Source organism: Lissotriton vulgaris, chromosome 4_1 (assembly GCF_964263255.1).
Source record: "Lissotriton vulgaris chromosome 4_1, aLisVul1.2, whole genome shotgun sequence".
NCBI classification, from domain to species: Eukaryota; Metazoa; Chordata; class Amphibia; order Caudata; family Salamandridae; genus Lissotriton; species Lissotriton vulgaris.
The window spans coordinates 395,070,251-395,090,850 of record NC_141691.1 but is presented as its reverse complement, the minus strand read 5'-3'; the positions used below and the strand labels follow the sequence as shown (position 1 = coordinate 395,090,850).

The 20,600-nt window shown below is 42.0% G+C and overlaps 1 protein-coding gene across 2 annotated transcripts in view; it reads right to left on the bottom strand.

The window, feature by feature from the left end:
• The window catches only part of APOOL (apolipoprotein O like), a 233,422-nt gene that overhangs the window by 168,094 nt on the left and 44,728 nt on the right, over positions 1-20,600 (bottom strand). The window contains exon 1 of one of the 2 annotated variants that reach the window (XM_086918773.1): positions 11,091-11,216. The exons of the other annotated variant lie outside the window; for it this stretch is intronic. The gene's annotated coding sequence lies outside the window, so the exon portion shown is untranslated. Of the gene's footprint in view, positions 1-11,090; positions 11,217-20,600 lie in introns of those variants that run through there. 2 annotated transcript variants of the gene reach the window in all.

The window sequence follows — 20,600 nt, the reverse complement described above, 5'->3', positions numbered from 1 at the left end:
CCAGAAGGATAAGGCAAGCAGCTTCCTTATCTAGTATTTAGTGTATGCCACCTACAATATTAAGAGTGGTGGATCTGGTACTACATCCTCGCTTAACCCTGAAGATGAGGTGCAAGAGATCATTTTGGTCTGTATATGTTGTGAGTTGTAACTAAGGTTGTACATTCATCCATTACGTTTTCTAACCACGGAAAGTTGGTCACAAGGCAGTAGTTGGACAAGATATTTGGGTGTTTTTCAGAATTGGAGTAATTTGACCAATTTTGAGAACATTAGGAAAAGTGCCTTCTTTGAAAGAAGTATTGAAAATTATGTTTGAGCTTGTGAATAGGGATTATGTCATCCTGATAATATGCTGACTGTAATCTGCTGATGATCTTCTTCAGAAATTACATGCAATTCACAGAGCAAGGGTAGCAGGAGGTTTAAAATAGTGGACTTCGCATCCTGGATCAGCTTAGAAGACTAATTCTAACTGACTGTCATGCTTACTATTAGGTGTATTATTTTACCTCCTCAGGAGTGCTTCCATTGCAATGCATGAGGTAGACAGTCTTCTTGAAAAGAAGGCATTCCTCAACAATATCAGGGCATGCTTCACGATAAGCAAATCCTTACTTGAAGCATATAAAAGGAATGTGTGGAAAAAACGGTATCACAATTGTAAAACAATGCATTTTATTGCAAATGAGACCTGGTAACTAATATGTGGTTATATACTTTACTTGATCATTGTTCAATTAGGAGTTTGCTTATCATTGTAATGGTGTTGCTTTTCATGTTAAAATCAATACATAATATGCATTGATTTTGGGAGAAAAAGCAGCATGCAGGCACTGCTTTCCTGAGTTCAAAAGCAGTCTTGGAAATATGGATTCCTCCACTAAAGTACCACATTCTCACTTATAACAACATTACTCAGGTTTGCTCTTGATAAGTGTAATGTTGGTAAATTGTTATTTTTCAAGAAAATTATACTTTGTGTGCCAAAGGAAAAATACAAACACATGGCGTTATTAAAAAAAATGCACAATGTAAGTATTATAATTTTTTTTACATACTTATATAGATCATACTTCTAAATTTGTGATATCTTTTAAAGTAGCTTGTGATGCAACACATACTAATCTACAAGGCACGTCATCTTTTCTTTCTACAGCACATACATCTGCATCATGTGCCATTATTTTCCTTTCTGTAGCATACAAACTGTATCATCCCCAGATGCTATCTGAAATCCTAACAATTCAAAAAGCAGAACTGCTGTTGGTCTCTGTGCAATGGCATCTGTCTGGATTTTTCAGGGCTTGAATACGTCAGTGAATGCGCACTTGCTTACAATAGATATTGTGATCAATACAGACTTGGAGTATGACCATTGCTTACTAGTTGTGAGATTCACGGTCACTCATTTGTTGCCTTCAATTAGAGCAGCACGAGCTGGCTTGACGTCCTCTTCTTTCAGCTGAACCATCGCCCTAAAACCAATTGCCTCATAGGGATTAGGGTCCTTCTGATGCTGCGCTGTGACTGAGGAACTATTTCTCATTTATTTTGCTTCTTTCCCTCCCCCAGTCAGGGTTGCTCCTTCCTTTCCCACCCCCGTCTATGTTGCTTCTTCCCCTCCAGCCCTTGCCTGTGTTGTTTACTCTAAACCCCCTGATCGTGTTGCTTATTCCCCAACAGCTTTCATTGTGAGCACAGAAATAAACAGTCAATGGGAAAAATATTTTGCTCCTCTATCTAAGCATCCTATAGTTAGAAACAGCATTGAGCACCGTTCCTTGTCGTCTACTCTAACTGGTAAACATTGCAAGTACTCTACGTCACTGCACTGAATTCTACGCCACTGACAGGTCCTCTTCCTGTGTTTGACCTTCCCCCGGAGAACGGACCAAGTACTTATGTCGATCCACTACTCCCATTTTTGTGATCCTTTTTTCTTTGTGTTCAAGCACTCCATATGAGTGCTTGTGTCTCCCATATCCCCGTCCGTGTAGCTTCTATTCACTCCCACCAGCCCCTTTTCCTTGTTGCTTCCTTTCCCTGCCACTCCCTACCCTGTACTTTATGCCACTGACCTCTACTCTACACCACTCGACTGTATGCCACTCTACGCCATTGCACTGTATGCCACTCTGTTCTTCTCTTTTCCACTTTATGCCACTCTACTCTAGACCACTCTATGTCACTGCACTCTACGCCACTCTACTCTGCACAACTATATGCTACTGCACTCTACTGTATTCTACATCACTACACTCTACACCACTCCACTATTCTCTAAGCTTAGCTACTCTATGCCACTCAACTCTATACATCTCTACTGTACCCCCTCCACTCCACACAATGCCACTCTACTCTATCCCACTCCACTCTAAGCCACTTTACTCTACACCACTTCAAGCCACTCTACTCCACGCCAATCCACACCATTGTACGTCTCTCTAGTCTACCGCACTTCACTCTATGACACTCTACTCTATGCCAATCTAGGCCACCTTACTCTACACCTCTCTAATCTATGCCACTACACTTCACGCCATTTCATTGTATGCCACTCCACTCCACACCACTCCACATCACACCACTCAAAGCCAAACTGCACTCCGCTCTATTCTGCCGTACAACATGACTAAAAGATATTGGCAAAGCCAAGAGCTCTTTTGTAGGCGAAACCTATTGGCTTTACTAATGTTTGCTTTATTTCTCTGACTGCAAAGTGAGAGGATTTTGTAAACATAACCTAGGTGGCGATCTTGCTGGGGTACAGGAACATGAAGGAAAGGTTGTGGGGTGTCTGTTTTTTCGTATACACAACATTTTAATACCTGTAGATGAACTATGCACATATTTCGAAATATCAGCAATTAGGAAAGTACAAATAAAGCACATTTTTGGGTAATTCTGAAGTGTGATGGCAACAAAGAGTTTAATAGGATCAAAACAAATCAATACACTTTACTTGGTGATGCACAAATTATAAATATTCGTTGAAATCCGATTTCCAAACATTATTGTATGTAGTTTTAACAGTAAAGTTGCATGTTTAGGCAAATTAAGTGCCACTTGAACAGAAAATGTGCGGTCTACAAATGACAGCATGCTATATCATCAGTACTCCAAAATGCACTACCGGCTACGTACCACACCCTTCAACTCTCCTGCTGAATGGGAGAGCCGCATTTGCTACACTTGCTCTTTGTGTGGTACTTGGATTTTTCACAAACCCTATGACTCAAAGATGTAACACTGATGGCAGCAGCCCCGCTCTGACATTTATTCCAGCACCACTGGTCTAAAGCAACTTTCATTCTAACAAATGGTGGAGAAACCGTGATGATTTATCAATGCTGGTCAGTTAAGACTCAGGAATAATATGTCTATTTACTGAACAGTCAACTATAATTCATGTTTGCACATCTCTTCAATTACTGGTTGTGGCACAACTCTCTTTCTCAAAAGTAGGGTCCCAGCTTTCTAGCCATGCAGGGACCATCAATATGTGTATCAAAGTTTTGAAGGCATAATGCAACTCAAATGTAAATAGTGTGGTGTACATGCAGAAGCATGCATCTGTTAATTGAGGCCGACGTACCAATGAGGTAGGAAGAGTTTGTCGTACATGTAAAACAAGCATTAGCAAGCCCAACAAGTCCTGCTTTACGTGTGCAAACAGCATTCGGGTAGCATTCATTAGCACATTAAAGCCAGCCATCATGGCTTTGCTAATGCTTGTTGGTGGTAGATTTATGTGCCCTTTGGAGCCACACATTCATTTATGAACAAATTATCACAATGGTGCACATGTCAAGAGACTACAGTGGCATGTGAACAGAGTTGATCTACTGAGACTGCATAAATGCTTCTGATGTTTGTCCATCATGGTATTGAAAGTTATCATATATTTTAGCTTTGTATAGTTCGCTGTTTTCTGCAACGATTTTTGCAAGCACATTAGCCTCTGATGCTAGGTAGAAACAGTACTCACGTGTTGAGCAAATGATCCATATGGGACTTACTAGGCTGTTATGCGGTCACAACTTTTACCCTTGTTATATTTATAACTCGTTGCGACTGCAATTTTCTGAAAAGTCTTTAGTGGCTGTAAGTTTAGTGGCGTGGTGGTAGGTGTACTCTGAATGTGGATTGTAGAGTTGGGGTGGTTCCCTGCAGCTTATCCTCATCTCACTGTTGGTTTTTTTTTGGGAGTAAGGCTGAATGCGAACATGGTGACTGGGAGCTAAGCTACTACTGGGGCACTGAAAAACTCACCTTATCTTTAACCCATGCATTTTAAATTTATTTCAAGGCAAAATTATACAACCAGGCTACATCACTTACGTCACTGCCATTAACTACAGTACTATAACATGGAAAAATCTGGAGTAGCTAGTTCTGAAAAACAAAGGCTATTATATCAGTAGCGGCTAGCACACACTAGGGGTGGCAGGGCCGAGGGGAAGAGGTTACAGAAAAAAAAGTGCCTACTCGCTGCGTCCCTCCTCTGTTGTTTTACTGAGTCTTTCCCGGCAGGAAAAGGAAACACCCAGGTTCCCCTTAGCCAAACACAACGCTGCATCTGAGCGCCGTGGTTCGGCGCTCAGCCAGGGACTGGGAGCCTGGGCAAGTTCTCCACCCAGACAGTAATGCAGCCTAGGTGGAGAACATGTAAAGTTTGCATGACTGTTTGGCCGGCCTGAGACGGCGGGCCAAACAGTCATGCACACTTACAGAGTGCCCACCACTCCCCCCCCCCTGCTCTGAGAGCACAGCAGCCCAGCAAAGCTTGCTCAGCAGGAAAAAATAACAGGTTATCATCATTTCATTTTTCCTTTATTTACACTGCTTAAAAGAGTCCCGTTCCCATGGCGCCCGTTTTGCTTTTACATTATTTTTACAACATGTCGTAAAACACTTTGTCAGCTAAGATCGTTCCTGTTTTGAAGAAGGCAGGTGCTGACCCTACTATCCCTTCTAATTTCCGTCCCATCTCCCTGCTCCCATTCCTGGGCAAGGTGTTAGAGAGATATGTTACTCATTGCCTGAGTTCTTTCATTGAGGACTCCAATTATCTGGATCCTATCAGTCTGGTTTTCGTCCTGCCCACTCCACAGAATCAGTTATCCTCTCGGTCTTGGATGATTTGAGAGTGAGTGCTGATCATGGATCCGCTCAGGCCCTGATACTTTTAGATCTATCGGCCGCCTTTGACACGGTCGACCATCTCCTTTTGGTCGACCGTGTCAAATGTGCTGGCATTTCGGATGTGGCCCTGAGTTGGGTTTCCTCCTTCTTGGAGAACCGCCAACAGGCTCTCCTCCTTCTCTTCAACTCCCTGAGCGGTAACCTGTGGTGTCCCCCAAGGTTTCCTTCAATCTTTATATCTTTCCTTTACTTTTTGCTTTGCATCACCAGGAGGTCACCGTGTTTAACTACGCTGATGACCTTCAACTTATATGCTCTCTTTCTTCTTCCCCTGACTCGGTTTCCCATTTTCAGAATAGTATGATTTTTATCCAGGATTGGATGAGCATGAACCACCTGAAGTTAAATCCCGATAAGACGGAGTTCGTCCTGATCGGAGGCTCACCCAACCCCTGGTGCTCTAACTTCTGGCCTTCCTCTCTTGGACCAGCCCCTTCTGCGGCTAAATCTGTGAAATGTTTGGGCATTCAAATTAGCAACGACCTTTCGATGCACACCAAGATTAGCATGATTGTCTCTTCCTGTTTCCTAGGTCTTCGTACCATCCGGGGGTTTCCCGTTTTTTTACCATTGATGCTCTGAAATCTATCCTTCTTGCCATTGTTATCTCTCGGGTTGACTAGGCCAATTCTCTATATATTGGCATCCCTGCTTACGAACTACGCCAACTACAGCTTATTCAAAATCAGGCTGCCAGGCTGATCTATAGTCGGTCCAGATTCCATCAAGCCCTTCCGCTTTTGAGGCAACTGCATTGGTTGCCGGTTGCCCATAGATGCCAATTTAAACTCTGGTGTCTCATTTTTAAATCATTGGAGGGCTTAGCTCCCCATTATGTGGCATCCAGGCTCTTAACCTACACTCCTTCCAGAAATTTACGGTCTTTCTCTAAGAAGCTTCTGGTTGTCCCACGTTTTGTCAGGAAAAAACATGGGGGATCGAGTTTTTCCTTTTTGGCTCCTAGGTTTTGGAATACCCTCCCTGACAACCTTCGATTTTCTCAATCATATTCTGAGTTACGTAAAGTTTTGAAGACCTGGTTATTCATCAGAGCGTTTGAGGTCTAACTTCTGCCTGTTCTGTGCCGAATCGTTCAGCGCCATGAAACCTTTCAGGTGAACCCGCGCTCTACAAATCCCCCCAACTTCAACTTCTGCGTTGTGATGCACCCACAGCGTGCCAAGTGGGCAGGGATCTTAAAGATAAGATGGCCGGGGCTCCCTGGCATTGTTTCCACACCCCTCGCTCAGCCGGCAGAGCCCTGTGCTACTCGCCCGTTCCAGAACGCGCTCCACGCGGCCCCCGGAGCCCCATTGTGAAGCCACAGGGCCCGCTCCTGCAGGGGCCCCCTCCCGCCCGCAGGTCGCCGCTCCCGGCCTCAGAGCACGAGAGCGGATTGGGGAAAAGGGGCCCGGAGCCTGGGATTTCAGGCACGGAGGCGTCAGCCATCGGGGGAGAGCAGAGATGCACAGCGGATTACAAGCCTCCGATGACGGGTCAGGCCTGCCCCAGGGTCAAACTGGACCGAAAGGCAGTTTTCTTTGTGGCAGGATTAGCACATAGTGAGGCACTGAAACAAACCCCAGCTTGCGCGCAGGCAACCGGGGACAGACTCTAATAAGCTCCGGCTGGCAAGCGAACCACGCCATGACACCACCATGTTTCTCCGAGGTCAAGCACAAATGGCTTGGAGAAACGCCCCGTCATATTGGGATTGAGGGGCGTGTTTTTCTCTCTCTTCTCTTCCCATTGGCTGGAATGTAAACAACGGGCGCGTTTTGACTTGTTGTTGTTTACATTCCAGCCAATGGGAAGAGGAGAGAAAGAAACCAAAAAAAGCACACCCCTCAATCCCAAAAAGACGGGGCTTAAATGGAAAGACAAACCTCTTCTCCAATGGCTGGCCTCCGTTTAGGAAGCCAGCCAATGGAGAAGCGGGGCGGGTTTAAGCCCCAAACTAAGAAACATAACATCTCGCCAGCAAGACTGCGCAAGAGCAGCCTTCGCTAGCTGATGCCTAAAAAGGAAGCTTGACTTTTGGAAGCTGCTGTTCCCTTTCCTGAGCAGATAACAGGCGCCCGATATTATTATTATTTTTGGGTCATTTGATATTGCGGATGACTCACTCCCATAGGAGTATCTTGGCGCTACGCTGCACAAGAAGAGAAATGGAGGGAATCTAAAACAACCAAGCCTTAAGCCCCTTCGTAAAGGAGGGAAAATCTGGGCAAGAGCAAAGGCTAAGTGGGAGTTTATTCCACTGATAAGGGACTGTGTAAGAGAAAGATATGCCCCCATATCTTGAGGTATGAATACGAGGGATCACCAAAAACGACAATATCCCCAAAAGCCCTGGCAATATGGGCAGGGTTTTTGGTATGGCGCAGTCTTCACTCCATACTTCAGCACTCTAGCTAAAAGTTGAGAAGCATCAGGCGTACACAACTCATGCAATATAAAATAAAAACATAAGGAAGTGTGATCACCCTTACATTGAGTTTTAAAATTTGGGTTCGGCCTCAAAGACTGTAGAAAACGCAGCAAAATGTTAAATGTCCGCAGAGTAATGCATATTTAATGGTCGATTACACCTTCATGTCCAGTCCATAGTATCGAAATGTAAGGATAAACAAGATTTGTAAGGTGGTGCAGTTCTAGGGAAGTTACCAAAGAAGTGGTGAATTTGGCGCATGGTTAGAGTAGGCCCCACTCGAGTCGGGCAGGCTGCGCTGGAGCCATACAGGCTGTGATGAAGCAGAAAATGCGATGCAGGATCAGGGAAAGTCCTGCAAGAGCGGGTGAAGGCGGTGCAGAAGCTAGTCTTCTAAAAATAAGCCTAGCCGGTAGGTCAGACTTCCCAAAAGTGGACCGGTTCATAAAGTAAAATTAGATAAAAAGTCTAATTTAGACCAAAAGATTAACTAGACCAAAAGTCTAATTTTTCCTATTTTTCAGTATTCACAAAGGGGCTTACAAGTACCCTCTTTACACCTGGGGCCCGAGTGCGGAATCTCCGAACCGAGTCTGAAACCTCAGCAGGCACAAAGATACTATGTGTATGTAAGTTCCTCTGTGTATACCAAAAAAAAGCAAAGGTAGACTTTTGCTCTAACTTTACCCTTGTGAAAGGAGCCCAATGTCTAGCAGAATTACGACAGAAATCACAAAGGCCAGTGTGGATATAAATTGTGTGCTGTTAATAGTGCGTGACTAAGCATTGCCACTTCCAGCAGGCAAGGGCTGATTTCTGCACTAAGACGACTGCTGCTGTATGGGATAATGACTAGCTCCATCTCGGACCACTATGCTACAGGCAATTATTATTACCAAGGCTGAAACAGAACCCTAACTATAACCTAGACCACAAATGTGTTTTCAAACAGAAGCATTGTATTATAAACTTCATATTCGCGATTAAAGGGACAGGTCATAGCCAATGCTGCCATCTCGTGGCCGTACGTGGTTAAAATTATTTAAGACTAAGAATGTATTTATTTTTAGGTCTCGCCCGCCAATGCGCTTGTGCATTGCTGGCGAGAGATTTAGGTCTTGCCTGCCAATGCGCTTGCGCATTGCTGGCGAGAGATATAGAGGGCCACCAGAAAATCCTACCAAGAGGGCTTTGGAATGCGGATTATGGCCAGTGCATGTGCGACAGGCGCGCGCAACCTGCTCCCCCCCTCCCCTCCCCCATCAGACTTGAAAGGAAGCTGTTCTCACACCATCATTTGTCTGTGCCTCGCATCAGACTTCAAAGGCTGCCGCTCCCCCCATCACACTTCAAAGGATGACGCTCCCCCGCCCCCCGCATGCACATCGCACACCACCACTCTCCTACTTCCCCTCCCACGGCCGCTCTTCCCATTCACGCGCTCTGCAGGTCACCATTTGCCAACATGAGCCGCTAGCGCTTTCATACCGATCACTCCCCCTTCTCCTACTTCCCCTCCCATCTCCCAAACAGTATTGAGCCGAGAAGACTTGTTGCTACTGTTCCCCAGCACAGGCAAAGCCTATAGGTCTGACTTTTAAGCCATTATGGACACTGTTACCTGAGTTTTGAGTGAAAGCCTTATGCATTTAGTTATTGTAACCTGGTTTTGCTTCCACTCACCTAGACTTACTTGAAGTCAGAGATTTGTAGGTGAACAGTTCAGGACTGGAGGCAAAGTACTAATGGCCTGGAGTGAGGTGGTCACACTAATCTCTTTGAAGGGATCATTCCTTATCACCCGGACAGAACCCCCTGCTCTACCGCTAAAGGAAAATTGCTTCAGGTGCATTCTCAAGACTGTTGTGCAAGAATTGTGTATATGTTCCTAGCGCTGCGGCACTCGAGTAGCCGTGAGCTAGAAATCTAAAAAAAAAAAATGTTATTGCACGTACCATACATACTGACTTTGACGATGCTTCGTTGATGAACATTTGCAAGAAAGAGAGTCCTTTAACTTGTTAGTTAGTGCATTCTCATTTTCTGCATGGCGCTAGCATCTCTGTTTCGAAGTGTTTGAGTGGTGGATGCTTGCAAGGATCCAGAGAACGGCAGAGGGGTTTAAACATGCAGGCGGTGGCAGTGAAGCAGTACTGCATCCTGTACCAGTAGGGATGTGAGCGCAGGGCACGGAGCCCGGTGTAATCCTGCTTTAACAAGATTGTTAGAAAGTGATGGCAGAAAGAGTACTCCAGGCCCACATAATCTGATCATTCCCCCCACTCGTAGCAGCACAGCCGGCTTTACCAGAGTCTTTCTCACCTTCTTGCCACCTTCCAATTGCAGGCTTTTGTTTTGATATTTTGCCCCTCCGCTGTCGGTCACATTAGTTTATGTATTCGACCCATTAGCACAAAATTCCTGAGCAGGCATTCACGGCCAGCCACCTTCACGCCCATTCACCCTCCCCCCCTAGCAGCGTTCCACGTGCAGCCAGCTCCCCATCGCGTGCCAGACCCGTGCCAGACGGGAAACGGCCACTACAACGCGGCCGTTTCCATGCATAACATTAACCACGCATGCATTACAACGCATGCGTGGTTAACACGAATAGCCTTTATCACGCATACCTTTACTACGAGATACGTAGTAAAGGCATGTGTGGTAAAGGCTATCATTAAAAATGGAGGCTTGGGGGGGGTTCCCCCCCAAAAAGTATGAAAAACAAAGGGGGTTTGGGGGATTCTCCCCCCCAAAATAAACGCACCGTGTTTTAAATGCTCAAGGATTTTATTTAAAGTTGTGGGCATAACGTAGAAAGTGACAGAATATTGAAGCGTTTTGAAGCGTGTCTTGGCTGCAAGCCACCCGGCGCAGCCCTCACTACGTGCCTCAATCTTGTGACTGGAAGGGAATTACACTAGAGTACTGGAAAAATGATAATTACGTCAAAAAAAGCGAGATGAAAAAAAAATCAACATGAACTGTAAGTAACCGGTAAAATCGCGAAGCATGTGTGGGTACTCAATGTAAAAAATATTTTAAAAAAGGGGACTGAAATGACCTTTAGCAGGAATATGCCCTTATCATGCATACATTTACAACGAAAATCGTTGTAAAAGTATGCGTGGTAAGGGAATATTCGTGGTAAGGGTTATGCGAGGTAAGGGCATTCGCGTTGTAACGCATGCGTGGTAAAGGCATGCGTTACAACGGAACGCGTTGTAATATCATACTTGTACTGATTGGCGGTGTAACCTTCAGTTTAATTGCCTATTGCCTTGCTCTATATGCGCGGTTCTTTCCAGGTCTGTATGCGTGGTAATTGTCAGTATATATATGTAGCATGTTCTGCACATAGCTAGGTCTGTATTCAATACCTAGGTACTTTCTTCGATTCAAATTTATTGCCACTTCTTGGAACATAACACCATACCCGTGTTTCACTTACCTTCCTTTACACCCTCCAAGAAGCTTTCTATCCACTGCCTCTCGCCAGTCACTTTATTCTGGAAGGATCTTAATTTCAGGTGAGTGTCTCGGCTGTATTATTTTTTTGGCTTACCTGTCACACCCCCTAAAACCAAAAAAACGCAGTTCTAATCGTGAGGCTTTCTTAGCTTTTAGACTAACTAGGACCGTTTGTGACTATTGCATTACGTACTTGGAAATGTGTGTTTCTGTTTATCATCTATTTAGGATCATTTTCTTACCATGATTCTCATTCTTATTTTAATTTTTTTCATCTTGATGTCTTTCCTTGCGTTCCCTGCCGAGTCCTTATAATAATCCCTTATCTAGAAGGGATCACATCGCCGTCAACTGTGTTATTACGAACCCTCCAATGTGATGTCCGAGTTATACGCTACATAGTTTGTGTTATGCACTGATTTTGTTAAATCACAGTGGCATATCACATGTGAGCACTGAGCACTTTGTTGTCACTTACACAGAAAAATGTATACAAACAAATCCCTCTAAATCTAACCAGTATACCATTAAACTGTTAAATAGTTTTTTACATTGAATGTTTAGATTAACATTGTTTTCTGCATTTCGTGAACTAGGGACCCATGTTTCTCTGAAATAATGAATTATCCCGGGTTTCTATAGACTTATCTAAAGTGGCTCTTTAGGCCCGGAGAGTGGTCCTTCTCTTCCTCCTATCTTCCTTTGCTCACTGTTTAACCCCTTAAGTGCTGCGTCGGGGCGTTGTCCGACGGCAGCACTACCTCCCCAGTGCTGCGCACGTCCATTGAACGTTCATTCAGCACTAGTTCGAATGGACAACGCAGCACTGGGGAGGGAATTGCGCCGCAGCTAAGGTGTTAAGATTCACTATATAATTCTTAGTGTATTTTCATTGTTCCAGCATCACTATTGTACTCTAGAAATGTTCTCTTCTTTGACGGTACGTACTGTCTGTTTTTCTCAGAGGGCTTTAGTAAATTCTGCTTTTTGCCTAGTAAAGAAAACTAGAATAAAGAACCGCAGCAAGAGAAGCTGGGGAATGGGGAACATACCTTACAAGAGATCCTTGCTTGGCTGAATTTGACAGATATAAACTTGGAATTTACTGCTCACACCAGTAGAAACCAAGTGGAATTTTTAGACATTTTAATCAGACACAATTCAGGAAAATTAGAAGTAGACCTGTATGTAAAGCCTACAGCTAGAAATACTCTATTACATTTTCAAAGTAACCATCCCAGATGCCAAAGACAAAGTATCTAATTTTTGCAATTTTTAAGAGTCAGGAGTAACTGCACAAATGTTAAAGATTTTGACAAGCAAGCAGTCATCATGAAAGAGCAATTTCTAGACAGAGGCTACCCTCACCGACTGGTGAGAGAGTCGTATAAAAGAGCTCGGTTTTTTGATGGAGACCATCTTTTTAATACAAATAAAAATAAAACAGACCCCAAATTAGTCTGTATCACCAAACACTCTACCCTCAACTCTAAAATTAAACAAGTTATCAACTCAAACTGGCATTTATTAAACAGTAACCCTGATCAAAGAACGATTGCCAAACCACTCTTTGCATATTGTGGCAATAAAAACATCAAGTATATGATAGTACATTTCAGATTCACTTCAAAAACAGCTGATCATCCATTCATACAAAACACCATTGATGGAAATGCACCCATTAGAGGTACAGTCAGATGCTCTTCATGTAACTCATGTACCAATATACTCTCTGGAGAAAAAATTACCCTAAATAACTTTGAAATGACACAAACAAGAACAAGGAAGGGAATTGGATCATAGATGCCTGCACTATTACCAAAGTTGCTTTCATAGCAGCAAAAGAAACGTGCAACAAAGGGCTGGGGGCACAATTCCCTATACCAACGCAAAATTGCGAAGCAAGTAAAATCCGGCTTCCACAAAATCAAATATACACAAGATTGCCCAGCACACTTTTATACAAAATTATTATGGAGATGTAATAATCACAAAAAGAAGATTAATCCAAGGGTGAGTCGATGTTGTGTTGATTTGAATCCTTTATTCAGTTCTTTTTTTTTTTTTAAAGTAAAAACTTTTGAGACCGCCAACGTGTTTCGTCCCTTCCAGGGACTTCTTCAGGGCTACAAAAGTGTACATATAAAAAGAACATTTTACAATACTGTAAAAGAATCGTTTTTACAAAACATCGACAATGTACTAACAAATATTTAAAAAGTACAACAGCTAACACTGTATACACATATTCAGAACATAATATATCCTGTTTTTAGACTACATACAACAGTTTCTTGAATTGTAATTTTCATGATCATATGCATATTTCTTTTTTACTCCAGACCATATATAGTATATAGAGTACCCACGGAGAAGGGAGGAACAACTCCATAAATTCCCAATTATTACTATTAATGCATAAGCTGGATATGCATACTTGATTATATAGGTTACTCAAAAAGCTATGTAGATGGCCCAGGACGTGATTTTATGACATGGCTAGGGCATAGAGTGTTTTTAATCGTTTTGCCCTTGCGATAGACAACCTTGGGTTTTGCTGGTACCAAATCACTAGGCAAGGTTTCAGATTTTAGTAAATGCCAAAACTTTCTGAAATAGGCGAGTGTTTTTTGGGGAACAATGCCTGCTTGGTGCACTCTGTCTGGGATTTTCTCCTGTCCATATGATTAGCCAGCCTGGCGCTATACATTGTCTAAGGGACTTTTTATTTTAAACATAACTTGAATGGACTTAGAATTTAAGTTTTGCCTTCTTAACAAAAAAATTCTCTTTTGTAACATGTATGCTCAATAGGTCGGTTATGGACATTAAAATTAGAGTTTCAGAAATAAATGTGGTAAAAAAACTGTACCTTCATATTCATAAAAAGTGGTGTATAATTTTTAAAAGTAGCTAAGACAGTATTGTTTATTCGATATTATTCAGTACAATCTATATGATGCTTTGTTTCCACTTTTTCTCATAGGACACTTTGCCTTTAATGTGTGAACCTCTGTGGAAATGTACTGACATTGAAGAATCTACGTTCTCTCTTAAAGATTGGAAAGTAAGCAGCCCTAATCTTAAATAAATGAACAGTAAACACTCTTAATAGAATGCTTAAAACACGTTCTAAATATCATTTTTCTGTCTTACAGTTTTTTATAATTCAACACTATCAACGAATATACATAACATTAGACTTGTACGTCGTTATACAAATCAGGTATGCATATCCAGCTTATGCATTAATAGTATTAATTGGGAATTTATGGAGTTGTTCCTCCCTTCTCCGTGGGTACTCTATATACTATGTATGGTATGGAGTAAAAAAGAAATATGCATATGATCATGAAAATTACAATTCAAGAAACGGTTGTATGTAATCTAAAAACAGGATATATTATGTTCTGCATATGTGTATACAGTGCTAGCTGTTGTACGTTTTAAGTATTTGTTAGTAAATTGTCAATGTTTTGTAAAAACGATTCTTGTACAGTTTTGTAAAATGTTCTTTTTATGTGTACACTTTTGTAGCCCTGAAGAAGTCCCTGGAAGGGACGAAACGCGTTGGCGGTCTCAAAAGGTGCTGAAGCTTCACCTACACAGTACCACGATATCATGCAAGATTTTCAGATAGAAGCTTGTATGATACTGTTGCACCATATGCAAAGTTTGTGCTAGTGTTTGTGTTAGTGGGAGTACTGAGGTAGCTCACAGAATGACCATGCTGAGTTCCACTGGAGTAGTATGGTGAACAAGGGTACCCCAATATTCAAACCTGGGGTGAATCAGTGTTTTAGGAAGACAATGTTTCATCATAAGTGGCCAAAATGGTCATAGAAAGGGACGCAGGAATATGCGCCAAGAAGGAGAACAATGGGTCTGATATTAGGGGTGGGCAATTAATGCGCAATTAGGTGTATACACAGGGACAAAAATAATTTCAAAAAACATACGCGATTTATTTATAAATCAAATAGTTCAGGTGCTCACACAAAAAAGTGACAACAAGTGTGATGTGATAAAAGAGGGTGACACTTCAAATATATACATTGCATCGACAATATACAGAAGACCTCCTTAAAAACATTTTTTTTACAAATTAGAAGGAGTTCTTGTAGTAGGGGGGTCGACTGTGTTTCGATATTTAGCTTCCCTAAACAATTAAAGGCTAAGCACAACATTTGTGTTCCTTTATTGCTAGTAAAAGGCACACTTGCAGAATTACAGTGCTAGTCCTAGACCATTAATCATCAGAACTGACAAGCTCACTCTTGCAAGTCCATCCTCGATGCCAACATCTACCAATGAATACTCTCAAGCGTGTGAAATAAACACTGGAAACGGAGAATCCGATCAGCAAAAAGTTACACTATTCCACATTGTACTTTATTTTCTCTATACATGTTTTGTTCAACCTACTCTGTACTGTCAATGTACTACAAAAAAGTACACTTTACAGAAATGATTACATTTCCATAGTATGTGCTTGGTTTATAAAATGTAATTTCTAAATAATGCACATTGCTGCATTTAACCAATTTACAATTTAGCACATTACCCCAACCAAAAACACACATTTCTCAAAACATTAACAGACATATCAGCAGTCTTAGGCAAACAAACGGTCAAAAGCTCTAAATCTTTCAAAAGCGTTCTAAAAACGAATTAATAAATCATGTAATATAAAATATACATAACAAGTGCACATAACAAGTAATCCCATCTCGGGGCTCAGGTGATATTTATAAACCACTGAGCCTTCGAATTCATGGTTTGAAAATTTGTAAATGTCATATGAAGAACCTCTCAATGGCACTATATGCAGTTAAAGTAGAGTTATATGCAGGTCTTCCTTCTTATTGTAAAAAAAAAAAAAAAATGGGTTTAAAACAAAAAAACACTGAAACTCGCCAGTTATATATAATCAACTTAAGTATAACTTGCACCGCCAAAGATTTCACATATCATAAGTGAGGTAATATGTGGGGTCACAAGCAGTGCATCATACTTCGGTCAGTTACATATAACTAGTGTTTTGCAGTGTTGTTCTCTTTTTAAAACTGTAAATTCCTATTATTAGAACACCTATCTAGAACTTCACTTTAACCTTAGTGTTTTTTCCAGTAAATGTCTATGATTTTTACTGTAAATTAAGATCTTATTACGATACATCTGTGGCCAATCCCACACCTTCCTTAGTTGACTGCAGGGCCTGGCCATTGGCCAGACCGAACGACCAACTTCACGTGAGCGGCCATTGTCTGTGCACAGCGTGTGGCTGGATGCCTGTGGCCAGGCCCTGCGTCCAACCCGCCGTGGGCAGCCAAATCCCCACCATGTAGAGCAAGGCATGGGGTTGGAGAGAGAGAGGGGTCAATGCCCCACAGAGCCCCACTCAACAAACTATTTTTTTGTGGATCCCACAAATGGACAAGGGCCTGTAACAAATAGGGTTACTGGTTAATGGAAGTGAAACCCTACTCAAGCAGCAATCACAATCCTCGTCAGGGTGAGGCACAGGTAAACCCTAAATAAACTTGTACTTAGTTCCTCAAGCAGCTTGGTACTGACCAGTCATGCTTAACTCTGAGGTAATGTGATAAAGCAGCACCTCATGAATATTATTGCAAATAATACCAGTGACACCCTCTCTTTTCTCAAATCCAAGGTTCTGTTTCGACCTAAAATAAACTTTTATGGATGTTGCACGGTGTTGAAAAACAAGCTTTACATTTCTCTGCAAAATTTCTGTAGAGTCCCACAGATAATCCACATTGAAAATAAATGAAAGGAAAACAGATTATTAAAACTGTTAAAGAATCATTCAAGGTCATCAGGGTAGGACTGTCTGCAGAACCGAGCTGGCTCTATCAGTGGGCCCCTTGCAGCACTTCAGCCCTGGGCCAGTGCCCACTTTGCTCATGCCTTTAAACGTCTCTGTATTGTTGTCACATTTGTTGCTGAACTGAATCTGTAACACGCTTTTCCTTAAAGAGCGGATGTTAGTGAGGCTTTCTTATGTCCCTTCCTTCTGGGAAACCTATGCCGAACTGTGACAGAGAAGAGCTTTGCCCAGCTGAGAGAAGGTCCCATCATCTTGTATTTTGGGTGCAAGGAACCTCAGTATTTCTTTGATGCAACAAAACACATTCTCAATACAGGAATGGTTTAGGGATCGTTACAATTTGTAAACTAGTTTACCCTTGTTTATTTGCCTGATCCATTACCATTAGAAACTCTGATTGAAAATGAACGAAGACTGCTGACTTTCCTGCAAAAAGAGTTTTAGATTACTCTTCGGAGTTTTGTAAGGCCTTGTTGTCAGTTTTGTGTTATACTTCTGCCTCCAATTCTCTCAATACTGGTGGAGCCAGTTCCCTGCATTGGTGTCAACAGGAATAGTTAAACAAATCATCTTAGTCAGGACTATCTGTGGGGAAGTGATGCTCAGCCTTGCAGGAACTTATCTTGAGAATCATTTGTGCCACCAAGGCGCCATTAATCTCCAGATGCTCACAAACACTGTCCAGGGAAATCAAAGTAGAAGTTGTATTTTTCCCTTGTGGTCTTCCTACACATCTTCCTTTGATCATCTTCTCCGGCAGTGCTTGTCTCTTGTACCTTCCCAAGATCGTGACCGAAACTGCATAAATGGTCAGTCTCCCCATTCGCCCCATCTAATGAGTATGTCTGAGGTTCTTCAAACAGTGGCTAAACATGTAAGAATGGATTTCCAGAGTGGCTGACCACGGCGTTCAAATTGGAAGCCAAAAGATTCCTTATGAATAACCTCTTACCCTAATTGGTCTAGGCCCATCTGCTAGAAGACATTGTTTCCTACTTACATTGCACTATCATCTTTACCACATACCCTGACCCACTTCATTGCCCGCTTATACCGGTTTATTGTATTACCCTCCATGGTGCAGTTGTCCTGGAATCTGCGATCAATCCTGTTTTTTTACTGCTTGTGGTGTCGATTTTGAATTTATGTCCTTCCTTCCATCCTAATGTAAAGCGCTCTGATATCCTTTGGGATCTTGTTCGCGCTATATACAAGTTAATAAATAAATAAATAAATGTGTAAAGTTTTTGTGCAACACTTCAAACAATAACACAGTGAAAACACACTGGTACACTAGTTTAGAAAAATAGGGTAATTATTAATAAATAAAACAAGACCAAAATGACAAAATTCCAATCAATAAAACTGTAGACATGAAGTTTTAAAGATTTTAGTGAAAATAGTACAAAAAGCACATAATGCCAACTGTGGTTATCTGTTTGCGCCAGACAGGGACAAGTCACAAGTTCAGACAGACCGCAGAGTAGTAGTGCGGGCCAGCTACAGGGACCCACATAGGTCAGCTGAACATTGGTTCCAATGAAGCTGGCAGCTCCGTGGCCAGAATTTGCATGACTTCACGTCAGTTCTGACTGGTACCACTGCTGGGCTTGGCAGAGCACTTTCAAGCACACATCCACGGATCCAAGACTGGGGTGGACACACTTGGGAGTGCAGGACTGTCCAGGTGCTGGGTTCAAGGTTGTTGGGAGCCTGTTATGTCCCATGGGCTTCTTATCAGTAGGCCAGCCAAGTAGCTCTTGGAGTCTCTCTGGGGTTCTGGTTTCAGAGATGCACATCCAATCCTTCTCACTGAGACAAGAGGGCAGCAGGCTGGTCAGTAAAGCAAAGCAGTAGTCCAGCAGGGCAGCAGAATTAGCAATGGTACAGTGTACAGAGTCCGAAGGCCAGAAAAAACGAATTGGCAAAAAATGGAGGGTAAAGGCAAATTGTTAGGGGTGACCCTCTAGAGAGGGCCAGGCCCAACAGAGAAAATATGTGGGACCGAGATGACCCACAACATTTAATTTTTTTTATTTTGTTCTTCAGGGAGGGATCTGGAGGAGAGGGGGCGGGGTCTCTACCCTGCACCCTTATATTTTTTTGTTTAATATTATTTTGGTATGACTCTGGGACCAAGCCCTGAAATGGCCGCCATACATTCCTTTTCATGTTGCAGCCAGCCAAACACAGCTCTCGGTCCCAGACAATCAGAATGTATTATTTTGGGGGTGGTGGTTTAACCACAGGAGTCGCGTGGTGCAAGATATTGCCAATTTTTGAACCTCAAATTCTGTAAAATGGCTGAACAGATATACACAAAATCACAAAAAGCCCACTTTCTGGTTAAAGATCTACCTTTCTGCCAAATCTGGTGCATTTTTTTATCTGCCATTTTTCTGTATCAATGTCTAATTTCCCCTATGGAAATTGCATAAGGAAAATGTTCTGGGACCCAGCCCTTTTTTGCAGCCCCTGCTTGAAAGATCACCCGAAATCATTCCAGGAAGGAGCTGAGGTGGATGAACTTTTACTTTGGAAAGTTTTGTGAAGGTTCGTCAAACTGCAGTTATTAGCAAAATAAAAAAAACACTTCTTATGGAAACTCTGACTTACTTTACAGTGGTGACCGCCACTGTGTAAAATTAAATACCAATTTATTTAGTCATTTCTCAAAACAAATCATTATTGCACAAGTGCCCTTTGAGATCAGAGCTAAAAATGTACACCCTGGAAAATGGGTGTTGTAAGGTCCTAAGCAGGTAGACAGGCGGGGTCAGCATTTCATTCTAATTTCACCTGGATATCTTCCTTTTTTTTAAAGGAAATAAGCACTGGGATAAAATGAACACATCTTCAACAGTCTGAATCGCTTTATCATTCCGAATGATTAGGCAGCAAATCCAGTTCCAAATCCAATGTCTTCCCCCTAATATGATTAGTTTATTTTCTTGTAGCTCACCCTCAGAAAACCCCTCTTCGGCAAAGACCAACCCACACTTTATGTCCCTAGCCATATTATCTCTCTCAATGTCACAACAAGCACCAGAGCAGGTCTAAGAAACTGCATGTATTCATTCTTATTCTCTGCTTTTCAACGTCTTTCTTTTTCTCAGGACGCATCCCTTCTTCTATCTATGGCTCTCTTTTGCTTTCCGATTGCATTCATCATTGCATTTTAATCGCGGTTATAATTCTCTAGTTTATACTGACTGCATAATTTACTAGCTCCCCTCATTAGAGATTATGAAGGATTTCTTCTAGCAAAAAGATTAGGAAACTACCCCAAATCTTGTCAAAGTATTATTACCTGTACTAGGTTGCATTTGAAACTTCGATCAGTATATTGCTCCACTTTTCTATTAAATTATTTTCAAACTACCGGTTTGTTTCTAAAAAGCACACAATAACCCTGTTTTATGCTTACACCTGTTGATTAAGTGTTCAATAAAAACAATTAATCTGTATGATAGATACCTAAGAGGATATTTAACATAGTTTAGCAATCTGATTTCTGCTAATCAAGTCACATTTAACTGTCTCAATAATGTGTAATCAGTACATGAACTGTAGGTTTTGACCGAATTCAATTTAAATTGATTGAATGCCGTTATTCTTGGAAACGGCTTGTTAACGCAA